This window comes from Schistocerca nitens, chromosome 1, assembly GCF_023898315.1.
Source record: "Schistocerca nitens isolate TAMUIC-IGC-003100 chromosome 1, iqSchNite1.1, whole genome shotgun sequence".
In the NCBI taxonomy this organism is placed as follows: domain Eukaryota; kingdom Metazoa; phylum Arthropoda; class Insecta; order Orthoptera; family Acrididae; genus Schistocerca; species Schistocerca nitens.
Window position 1 is genome coordinate 593,714,018 of NC_064614.1, and position 12,756 is coordinate 593,726,773.

The 12,756-nt window shown below is 39.6% G+C and overlaps 1 protein-coding gene across 5 annotated transcripts in view; it reads right to left on the reverse strand.

The window, feature by feature from the left end:
* LOC126256060 (exonuclease mut-7 homolog) overlaps window positions 1-9,643 on the reverse strand; it is a 227,486-nt gene extending 217,843 nt beyond the window's left edge. The window contains exon 1 of one of the 5 annotated variants that reach the window (XM_049955452.1): window positions 9,526-9,643. The gene's annotated coding sequence lies outside the window, so the exon portion shown is untranslated. Of the gene's footprint in view, window positions 1-9,024; window positions 9,380-9,413 lie in introns of those variants that run through there. The other 4 variants (XM_049955454.1, XM_049955455.1, XM_049955453.1 and 1 more) reach the window with 4 other exon arrangements.
* Window positions 9,644-12,756: the final 3,113 nt, after the last annotated feature.

Here is a 12,756-nt window from a genome sequence, read left to right on the forward strand (position 1 = left end):
AAGATCTAATACCTTTGGAGATTCCGCAACAAATACAAATGGTAGAATACTAGAGTCTATCCTTACAAATTTTAATATTCGACGAGTCGACAATGATGAGCCCACTTTTATAAACCACAGAGGTACATCAATACCCGATCATATTTCATATAGGCTAGTAACAATATACATCAATATTTTACTGCTCACTGGATAGGCAAAAGTATTGCTATTGATCATTTACTACTATTAGTAAGAACTACAATGTACCATTCTATTAAAAGCCAACAAAGTACTAAAGAAACATACGATTTAGAAAACATGGATCAAGAAAAATATCAAACATTGCTTGATGAAAATATACCGGAAGTGATCAATATAACAACAACTGAAGAATTAAACCAATATAATGCCATTGTAACAGCTATAAAACAAGCGGAATAGAAAGTGTTTCAGTAAAAAGAATAAAAGATAATCTAGAAAGGATACCTGAAAGTATTTTGGCAACTACAAAGGATATATCGGCAGCTAAAAAGATTTCAGTCTGAAGAATTGAGAATAGAATGTAACAGATTGAATATGCTTTTTAAAAGACAATTGGCAAATTTTCACTCGCAAAGATGGCCAAAAACGTGTGTATTGTTAGATCACAAACAATCAAACAAGTTCTGGAAGACTTTTAAACGTATTATAGGAGATAAAATAAACACTGAGCCTCCACTACAATATAATGGGAATATAATAACAGATAGTCAAGAAAAAGCACAAATTTTTAGAGAAGTTCTAATAGAAACTCATAAAATACCTAAGGATCCACGTTTTAATAATTCGTATAAACAAAAAGTTGATGAAGAAATGTCAATGATTTTAACATCCCCAGAAATTTTAAATGAAGAGCAATTAGCACTGATTCAAGAAATTACAGAAGAAGAAATAGATAAAGTAATAAATAATGGCAAAAACACTTCACCTGGAACGGATGGAATTAGCAGACTACATGTTAGAGCAGCACCAAGTGAAAAAAAAATTAGAATATTACACTGTTTGTACAACAATGTTTTAAAATTAAAACAAATACCGCAACAATGGAAAACAGCAAAAGTAATTATGATAGCAAAACCTGGAAAACCATTAAAGAATCCAACATCCTATCGTCCTATAACACTTTTGTCAACTATTGGAAAATCTTTTGCATCCATATTAAACAGACGATTGCATTAATTTGCAGAAGACCACAGACTTATACCTGACATACAAGCAGGCTTTAGGCAACAACATTCAACTATAGATCTGATTATCAGAATATGTACTAGCATTACTAAGACCTTAAATATTACAGATTGTGCATCAGCCTTATATTTGGATACAGAAAGAGCATTAGACAGTGTGGCGACTAGGATTATATTATAAGCTTATCAACTTTGGTATCCCAACTCAATTTATCTAACTAATTAGCACTATTATTAACAATAGACCTACATATTTATCGATTAATAATAAACTCTGTAGTCCGTTCATTCCAGAAGCCGGGGTGCCACAGGTGCTATTCTTTCACCTTTGCTGTACACCTTATATACAGCTGATATTCCACTGCCTACACATTGGAATGAAGGCTTCACACTTGATGCAGATGATACAGTGGTGTCATGAGAGAACGTCCGAAGAATTGAATAATACAAATACACAATACCTCACAAAATTAGAAAAGTGGCTCAGTACCTGGCACATTAAACCTAATGCGCACAAGAGTCAATTTGTGATATTCAGACACAGAAATTTTACTACTAATAAATTACAAACACCAGATAAAGTAAAGTTAAAACTCTGGGGAGAAGAAATTTTACCAAAACCAAAAGCAAATTATTTAGGTCTTATAATGAACGCAATACTGTCATAGAAGCCTCACATAGATAATATCCTAGTAAAGGTAAGGAGAAGAATCGGACTTCTAAAGTTAATTAGAGGGCTTATAACAGGAGCACCCAATAGTACATTAATTTATACTTATAAAACGTTTATAAGACCAGTTTTGGAATATGGGGCACCAGTATGGATTGCAAGTAAACAGCACACAGAAAGAATTTTAAGTACGGAAAGAAGAATCTTACGAATCGCTATTAGGTCAAGTCTCTACACTACAAATCAAGATATATATAATTCAGTAAATATATTACCGCTACAGCACCAACTGATTGAGCTTGTCAGCAATATAGGAATGAATAGACTTCACTCTGACACGCTAACAACTAAAACACTAAAAGAAGAATTTATGCATTTCAATTTTCCATGCAATGTATTAGGGAGACTAATGAAGAATTGGATAGGACAATTCCACTTGGACCTTCTAATAATATTAGACATTTAGTTAATGAAAGCTGAAGTGCAATTGTCAGTCACACAATAAAAAATTTAAAAAAAATTAAGTGAGATTTTAGTCAAAAATACGAAATAAAGTAAAACATTATATAAGATACATTATCCCAGGTGGGGTTTTAGAGGGGTTTTCCCAAACCGTAAGGCGAATGCCGGGATATAACATTATTTCCACTCAGGAACAAGAAGAAAAGAGGAAGAAGTAGATTAAGAAAAATAAAGAATGTATTGACAGATAGAAATAGAAGACATATAATTAGTTACTGAAGAATTATTGTTATTGAACTGGATAATTAATATTTTAAGTAAAAACAGGAAATATAATTTTTTTCCAAATAATATAAATAAATGGAGTTCCAACAGTATTCAAGCACCTATGGCTGAAAAGAGCTAAGCTCTAGATACAGCCCAAACTCGTAAGAGGGTACGAAAAAACGGATAAAGTTCACCATCGTAAGATGGCGTTTGAAAACGCAGAGATCTCGTCTCCATGTGCAGATTGCATCACGGCATGCCTCAATTCGCCAGGGGAAAGAGGCACATCGCTGCGAGGAAGAGGTGCAAGGTTTGGAATACTCCATGGCAGTGAGAATAGTGTTTGTAAGGTATATTCTATCTGGCCATCAATGCAGGAGAAATGGTGTTCATAAAAAGTGGCCAATGAGGAGTAGAGCTGCTAGTCAGCTTCAGAAAGCTGCCAGCTGGTTAGACAAACAGATTGGATAGGCATCAGCAAACGAATGACACAGGAGAAATGGTTACTTGAGTGTTTGTCAGAGAGAACAGACCACTCGAGACAACAAGCAAACTGAGCAGTACAGATCATATGGTCCAAGAGGGAAAAGGGATGGAACTGGGAAGATATGTGATGTATTCATGTTCAAACAGATAAGATTGAGCTGGCTGAAGATATAGGAGAGAGCCTCTTTGACAGGAGAGAGCCTCTCTCACAGGAGCATGGAGAGCCCCATAGGGGATGTTGGGCACTTAAGTCATCAAGCAGCAGAAAGGGAGGAGGAAGTTGAACAATAAGTTGCAAACAGCCAAAGACGAGGGTGAGTAGACGTTCCCAAAGAGAGAAGGTCAAACTGGGAAGGGAAAAAGAGACAGCAATAGCTTGAAGCTCGGTGTGCAAGAAAATGGTGCAACTATATATTTCATCTCAAATGAGCAACACGACTTACCCACAAGCCGGAGCAGAAAACAACTGGTATGTATAATCGCAAGAGGAGCTGTAAACTCAACCCTACTGGATCTGATGCTGTTAATGTTCTGTTGGAGAATAATCATATCTGATGATAGGAGAAGTGTCAAATAGCAGGGAAGTCACTATGATGGTTGCCGAGTGCCAGAATTCAAATGTTCACAATGACCATATTCAGAGGCTGGAGGATCCTGGCCATTAGTTTGACAGAGGGCGTCAGCATTTGCCTTCAGCTGGCCAGCAGACTGGTTGTTTGTGGTGTGTCCCAGTGAAATTGAGGTCAGCCGAGTGATTGTATCGCATGGTAACACCGTGCAAGAAGAACACTGAGGCGGAGAAGGGGAAGATCGCATGCCTCTGTTTGACTGCTTACAATCATGCCATTTGTCAGGTGCATACCTAGATGCTAGCTGGCTAGATGTGCGCAGAAAGTCATCATGAGAGTAATCCTTTTTAGATTTCTGTGCTTCTATTTGCGAATCATACAATTTCGCTGGTGCAGGCGAAGGTTTCTTGGTAGGGCATGCACCTAGCGAAGGTTTCTTGGTAGGGCATGCACCTGTAGCAGGTGAAGATGAGAGTGTGACCTGGGAGCTGGATGATTTCACAAGCATGGCACTAAACTGGAAGTTGCAGGTCTACACAGCCATGTGCTTCATAGGTCGGGGCGTAGTGAGAACTGTAGGTACTATAACTGACAGACGGTGGTGTACAACGTTTGCGGTTAGCCATCATTTTCCAAACAATGTGAGTGGGAACCTTTTCCTTCACCCGGATCTCCTGAACGGTTCTCTCATTGGACAGTCGTGGGAGGAGGCAGGATGGTTAACCTTGCTGTTGATACAGTGAGGGGAAGGAGGCAGACACACACCCTCATGAGCATCCCTGCCGCACATTACATATTTGGCTGCATTTTCACAAGATTCACGGGTGTGGTTGTAGCACTCACATTTAGAGCAATGCGTGGGATTTGGGATATGCAGTCCGACAGTAATAGCTACGTAGCCAGCCGTAATTTTTGATGGAAGTACAACATGGTCAAATGTGAGGAATAGAGTGCAGGTTGGCACTAATTCTTTATCAACCTTTTTTATGACGTGATGAACTGCAGTCACTCCCTGGTCAATGAGGCAGGCTGTTGTTTCAGCCTTGGTAAACCATCAAGCAGCCGAGTGGCTATGACATCATGGGAGGAATTCAGAGTGCGGTGTGGAGAAGTACTGCATTAAGCAGTTTCTTTGCTTGAAAAGCACTATCCATCTCCAGAAGCGAGGTCTCATTATGCAACCAAGAGCAGGACTTCAAAAGACTGGGCAATGGCATCTACAGCCTTTTGAATAACAAATGGGTTAAATGTAGTGAAACTGTGACCATCTTCCGTGCATGCCACCAGGAGGTAACAGGGTGCAGCCAAATCCCCCATGATTGCCAGCACCTCTAATGTCGTGATCCATCCTGCTGGAAGGCCACCCTCATGTGGGACTCACCTGCCTTAGGTCATTGTCCACACCTCTTGGACTCCAGACAGAGGGACCAATCAGCATAGAGGAAGGTACCAGCTCAGGCACTCTGTATATTGCTCCCTGCAGTATGCGTTCAGCAATGCCTATCACGGACAAGCAAAAATAAATGCAAAAATCATCAGCAGACAAAAGGGTGGACACCATAGGCACCGCTGCTCCCATCAGACCATCGACAGCCACTAAAAAGAGGGGCACTCAGAAGAGTACCCTGCGGAACCCCATTCTCTTGCAGATGGGAGGTGCTACAGGAGATAGCAACCCGTACCTGAGAAGTGCAACATGAAAGAAGGTGCCAGATAAAATTTAAGAGTGGGTGGGTCACGGAAGCTCCACTCATGTAAGGTGCCAAGGATGTAGATGCACCATATAGCATCATCAATTTTATGCGTATCGAAGAAGACTGCAACAAGGTGTTGATGCCATGCAAAAGCCATTTGGATAGTCGACTCCAGGTGGACTAAATTATCTGCAGTAGAGCAGCCTTGGTGAAAACCATCCTGCATCGAAGCCAAAAAGGTGTCCCAGGATTCAAGGATCCAATACAGCCTTCGACTCACCATACATTCAAGTAAATTGCAGAAGACATTGGTTAAACTGTTCGGACAGCAGCCCTTCTGAAGAGGCAGTTTACCCGATCTCAAAACTGGAATAACGACACTTTCTTGCCATTGAGAAGTGAACTTCCCCTCACTGCGCAGATGGTTAAAAATGGCAAGTATACGATGTTGGCTACTCACTGAAAAATTTGGTTGTGGACAAAGTCTGGTCCAGAAGCCATATCAGGGCAGAGAGCAAAGGTGCTGGCAAAATCCCTCTAAACATGGAGTTATAAGGCTCTAGGCAGCAGGGAACAAAAGGTAAGGGGAGTTGTTCCAAACAGAGTTTGAGAAAACAGAACATGGGCGGACAGTGAACCAGTGTTGAGGCCTTGGCAAAATGCCGAGCATAATGCTCAGCACCAGAGTCCAGGCTGGCAAGGATAACACCATTCTGGGAAATTTCTGGGACACCTGTACGAGAACAGAGGCCAAAAATGTGCCTTACCTTTGCCCATACCTGCAACAAGTGAGTATGCAGCTCTATGGCAGCAACACACAGTTCCCATCAAATCTGTTTCTAAACGGGACCAGGCACAAAGCCATTTAAAGGCCAGAAGGTGGTCCAGAGATAAATACCATTTGTAGAATTGAAGGACATGGTAATAGACCAACAGCCACAGCAATTTCAGAGGTCTACCAAGTGACAGCCTTCTGTCGAGAACAACCCGAGGAAGAAGTAATCACTGAAGCAGCTGCCAAAAGGATGGCACCCGTCAAGTTTCAAAAGAGCTGATCAATGCCACTGTGTGGTGCAGCAGCAGAAATGGCGACCAAAGAAAAGACATCCCTATCCACATTAGTAAAGGCCAACTTGGAAGGGTATCCACATGAATGATGCTGATGAAAAGATAAGACGATCAGAAAGTGACTGCTGTTGCACACATCGTCGTGAACTCCCCACTGAACAGAGGGGAGGAATCCAGGGCTACGGATGGAAAGAGTAATGGCCAAAAAAGGGAAATACGGAAGTGTCCGATCCAGCCCATCTGCTTTGACCCATGACGTCACAAATATGGCGGAAACAAAAACAAACACACACACTTTCCACAAGAAGCCTAATGACACTAACGGGACAAGTGCGGGAAATGGGGTGTTTTGGGTGGGGGGCAAACTAAATATAAACAAATTTAGACGCCTTGCGTAGCTACAACGTGGAAGTGAAGACAGCCATGCATGAATACCCACCCACCTCCCCAGGGGTCGTAACCCCTGCAACCCATAGAAGATAAAGATGCTTCAGTAGCTGATTAGTGTTTTTTGTCTTTAAAAAAAAAAATCTCACGGGATAGAACGAACAGATCAGAAAGATAAATATAATAAACTAAAACAGAAATTGGAGGAAACAGATAATTAAAATAAGTAATAAGTGGTTCTAAAAAAAAATCTCGCGAGATAGAAAGAACAGATCAGAAAAGTAAATAAAATAAGATAAAACAGAACTGGAGGCAGCCCCACTCAAACCAAACTCCGCGCTGTCATGACGTCACACACGACAACACCCTTACGTCATGGGTCAAAGCCGACGCGTGGGATCGGACGCTTCTGTCGACCCCAAAAAAGTGCCATGTGCCACACTAAAGTGTGTGGGAGCTCCAGTGTTGAGGAGGCAGAGATCGAGCCCTGCTAGCACGTTTTCAACAATCCCGTTCAGGTCAGTGGTCGCAGCTTCACTCTACATGAAGTTACAGACATTAAAATGCCCAAGGAGAAGGGTAGGGAGGACTTTAAAATCCCCAGCAAGAAGGGATAATTTGGATGCAAATGACAATTTTTTCATAATTGTTAATCTAATCCTCATACGTATTCAATTCTAATATGTAGTCCACATTTAACAGGTGGTTATAATATGGTGTCCGTAAGTTCTGTTGGCAAAAGTGAGACTGCGATTTTGAAATAAATGTTCATTTTCTTAACATTGCAGTAAAGACATACAATTATAGTTGAAAGGATGCAGCTGAGAAACCAGCTGAGATACTGTAAGAAACTATGTATACATCACATATGCTTTAAACCCAATTTTAATATAATTAGTAATATATCACTAATAGTTTGTTAGTAAATAACATTTTATGAATGTGGAGTAATTTTGGTATAACTGCACTTTATGGTGGACAATGGTCTTAGTTTGCCTTTCCAGGTCATGCCACATGCATATAAAGGACATCACATATGACTTAAGTGATGTTGAGAAGGCCGGGGAAGTAGTAACAAAAGAGATGTGTGTCTGCTGCAGCTAAAAAGTTCAACATTCCATACAACACACTAAGGCAGTCTTCACTAGACTTACTGGCAGAGGTAATGAAGCTACATGAATTAACTCAAACTCAGAAATAATAATAGGACCATGGGCTTCAGTGCATTACCAAAGTGAATGTGGTAAGATAGTAATGGAGCATAAAATTAAAACACACACAAAAGTGAAACCAATATTAAGTGAAGTTTTTATCCAGGTGTAAGGGTGATGGCAATTACTCGATATTCATAGAAATGTGTAACACAGAATGGATTAATTTAGGACAATAAGTTGGAAGATTTTTTTGTATCTCATTTTAAACAGAGATATTTCAAATTTTCTTGAATAGTATTAAATTTAATTATTTGTTTATCTTGTCAAGTAACGCACATTATTGATTTTGCATTAAACATTTTGGAAACTTAGACATTTGTACTGCAACATGGGTTTTAAGGATGTACTCTCAATTATCGTTGCAGTAACTGTAGCATAATAAGACATTAAAGTATGTTTTACTTGATTAGTACACTTTATATCCCAGATCCCCCATCCAAGGGGTAAATTGGGTACAGTTAAAACTTTGGGATATTATTATGACAAGGAAGGGTCATAGTACTTGAAAATACACCAGAATAATTCTAGAAAGTCTCACTGCTAACATATGACAAACTGACAGGAAAACTGTCATAGTAATACGCTGCATGCCCTTAAACTCAAAAATGCTGTTTCTTTATAACCAAAACACCGCAACTGACCCTTTGAGTTTCAGTGCACACATTAGCCCACTATGATTGAAACGTTGATCTGAATAGACAGTATGGCATCAGCTCCAAGAATTTCTTCGAAACCTTTCATACCCAGACTCAAAGATACGTTTTTGGTAGAACGTCATAAGTTAATTTCACACCAAGAATAGTAAAATGTACCAGCTTGATAATAGTAACATTTTAAAAGTTGTAGAGGCTGTTGAAAACGACATTACTAAAGGCATTTAGCTTAAAATTGCAGACGTGAATCAAACATGTTGGACTAGTCTCCATTCAGCGAGCTACTATGAAAAATGTTTACTGGTTTGATCTTTTATTCTAATATTATAAATTATTAATAACATACTTTGAAAGCACATGAATACAGGCAATGGGCACCTTGTGAAATACGACCAACGGCACAGTTCATCCGGTTGTTGTCATACGATGATATTCAAGATGGAATTACATACTATGCTAATACATTACAAAACATGAATTGTGCTTAGTCCCTTGCTTCACGGTCGCTCATTGAATCAAAATTTGCGTGCAGCATTTCAGAACCTCGTAACAATTAAATTTCGACAACGATTTGATCCACAACATGCCCTTAACAATATGTGAAGCGTATTTAAAACTGTTCGATACAGGTTTTTTCCGCTTTAAAAAGAACAAAAAATTTCCGACACTTCGGTAAATCCTAACAAATGAAATGTTGGTTCCATATATCGCTGATACATGCACGACCAGACTTACAGGAAGGCTGTGCTATCAGAAACACTTGCACGTACTTGCCACTATTCAATGTACACTTTGTGTGTTTTCACAACACGACTAACGAGTACGTACGTTTCCTTCTAATACTCACATAATCAAGTACATTCGTCGTCACATCAAATTTGTTCCGAGCAGCGCTTCCACAAGCAAAGAAAACTTGCACATGCATACCACTGTCACTGTGCGACAGTAAGCATTTGACTGTTTACTGACCGGAAATTAAAATCACGTGACCATTCTGTTTCTAAGCGCAATCCAGTGTTTGAAGGGAACTATAAAGTCTTGTCCGCCACTTTACCTGCAGAGTACAGCCACTGGAGTCGTCTGCGGTATCACATCTCAATGAAATTGCCGTTCACGTACCTGAAACGGCTCACGCTAGCTTCGTTTTTTCTCAATAAACAGTAATCAGAGGCGCTTTCTGTGTACTCCGGCAGCAAAAAGGTTAGTTTTGGTCGAAATGTGGATAAACTTATCAATATACATAAAATTGCAAGCCGATTCAAAACATGTTCATCCCCCATGAACGTCACTAGTGGCTCGCAAACTGAGCGTAAATGAAAGCGATTTGGGCTAGCACCACCTGAAGATTATAAAGTAAGCTTCTAAATGCGTTGCGGTTAGTTAAGAAAAACGGCTACTGGCGCAGATATTCTGCATTTTTTCTTGTATTTTAAGTGTGTAGTCACAGTCCACTATGGACGGGAATATTTTTAAAAAATATACGTGTCCAGCTTACTGACATTTCATTTTCACATTATTTTATTGATATTCCCTTTTTGCCACATGATCACCGACCTTTAAATAAAATAAACTTGGTGTATAGTTGTCTCACAACTTTACCTCTGTCCACAAAATATTTAGATTTACATAGGCCTAAATGATTTATTCTGCATCTACAGTGAAGCTTGAGGAATAGTTTTATAAGCTGCATATAATGGTCCCATTCCCAAATTAGCTGCTGTAATTACAGAATAAAAATGATCACTAGTTATAAGTAAGGAACTTCTCAACAAATTCATTGAAGTGTTCTTGAGTGACTTAATTTTGTGAAGCGTTCTTGGGTGACTTAATTTTGTGATGTTACCGACTGTGACATGCGACCGACTGGCGATCCAGGAGAGGAACATCTATAGATGAGCCAAAAGAGACTTCAGTGGATTCTGAGCTTTGAATCGTTGTTGTCACACTATGTTATCGTGTATCTCGTAAATATGTATATATGCAATTACACTCAATTTTTGGGAGATTCCCTATTATCCAGTAGGGGATACACCCATGGTGGTGACCTCCCCCCTGTCAACTATGAAATGCGTCTTACAATTTTTCGTAAGCACTGTATTACTGCAAATTAACAATGCAGCCATCTGTTGTTCTGAATACAGCTCTATCCGCTCCACAGAACATTACACCTGGCAATAATGCATGTGATGTGTGCCGACAGTGCAATGATTGTGTGGACTTTGATCTGTGATTAAACACGAGTGTACCATGGTTATGAGAGATAAGTTACTGCAACACAACTCAGGCTACGCCTCGACAATGGCAGGCAACAGACAACTTGTTACCAGACTTCAAAGTAGAAAATACCGCAAACTCACAGCAGTGAGTACAAAATCAGAAAGTGGAACCTATTTCAAACGGTGATATGATATGTGAGTCAACTGTGATGCCCTGGTCACGTAATGTGCCAAGACATCTGCCCATTTCACACATGCCTACACAACTGGTTGTGTACTACAATGTACCAGGAGCCACATTTCTTACCGTGCCACGATCTCACTAAGTTCCCTCATTGTCGATATATGGTTAGCTAACCATAATGGCACCTCATCACATCCATTATCTATCTCACAGACAAAGCTCGAACTGCCTCTGTTCCCACCTGAACAGCCCATTTTATGGTCGATCACCCGCACAGTGTGTATTTGACTCACTAAGCATTTTAGATGATTACACTCGATTCATCACCTTAATTTATCATCTGGCAGACCAAGTTGAATTAATCAGTGATATCACTGAAGTGCCATCTACCCACAACAATTATAACACAGCCCAATCTGCACAACTGCAATGTCTTCGTCAGACACCCAAGTACCAATTAAAACAGGATATCTGTGACGAACATTTGGAAGATAGAAAACCATCTCAGCTTTGGCAATGACTCCAGTTTACTCTGAATGTTAACCTCGTGACAGATAATGCACTTTTATACGCTTGCTTGTAGTTCTCTTCAGTAGGCTACACTGGAATCTGTAAATAATTCTTTCATTCAGCAAGTGCACCAGTGTATCGGTGAACAGGGTCACTACTTTGAGCACCTTTGAATGTTCTAATCATGGGCAATGGTACAGGAGAGTCAAAGTCAATTTTGTGTTATGTTTTTACTTGGTTTTCATTTGTTTTCTGACAACTCCTGCAAGTGGACGAGTTTGTGAGCCCGGGATCAAAGTCAATGTTGTGTTATGTAATTAATAACGTTGTGTTTCAGTGCATGGTACATTGTGATACATTTTTGAATAGGTCTTTAGGAGAGGAGATGAATTACCAAATAAAAAATACAGGGTGCCATCTAAAAAAGACATACCGTTGTTCATATCTTTGATAAAACAAAGCGACAATGAAGGCAATCATGCTGATTGATGTCCCCCCTGACGGCAAACGAACATTTACTTGAGAGATTTTGTTGTAATTTGCATATTGACAAACAGTTATAGAGTGGTTACAAATTAGTCCAGTGCGATATTTGTTTTATCAGTATGTATTAATAGAAAGAACAAAATACAAAGAGTAACCAGTATTCCAGTAACGACTGACCAGTGCACATGAAGTGTAACCGATTATTTTGCCTACAATTTACCACACAGGTATAGAGGATGTTGAGGCAAACAATTTGATGTAAGATGCGTGTGGTCTGTCGAGTCGGGAAACTACAGAACATTAGCCAAAAAATATCACCTAAGCTACACTGTTTGTGCATCGCACAAGATTTTCAACGTCCTCTTGCTCTTTTTGGGCAAACTATTGGTCCTGGAGACAAAATTGAGTAAGATATTTTTAGTAGGAAATTTAATGTAGTTTAATTTTGTGCTTAGATATATTTCTGGCAGAGGCCCTGGTCTTCGAGTTATCCAAGGTAAACGTACAAGTAACCATCAAATGTTCCCTCATCTCCAATCAGTCAGGAGTTCTAGTATGTTATTCATTGGACTCCTTCCTCCCACTGTACAAAAATTTGCAAGTACACGAATAATTTCCCATATTCGACCTTTTTTGGTTTTTATTGACTGGGTTATTACACAATCATCTTAGTCATTTATTT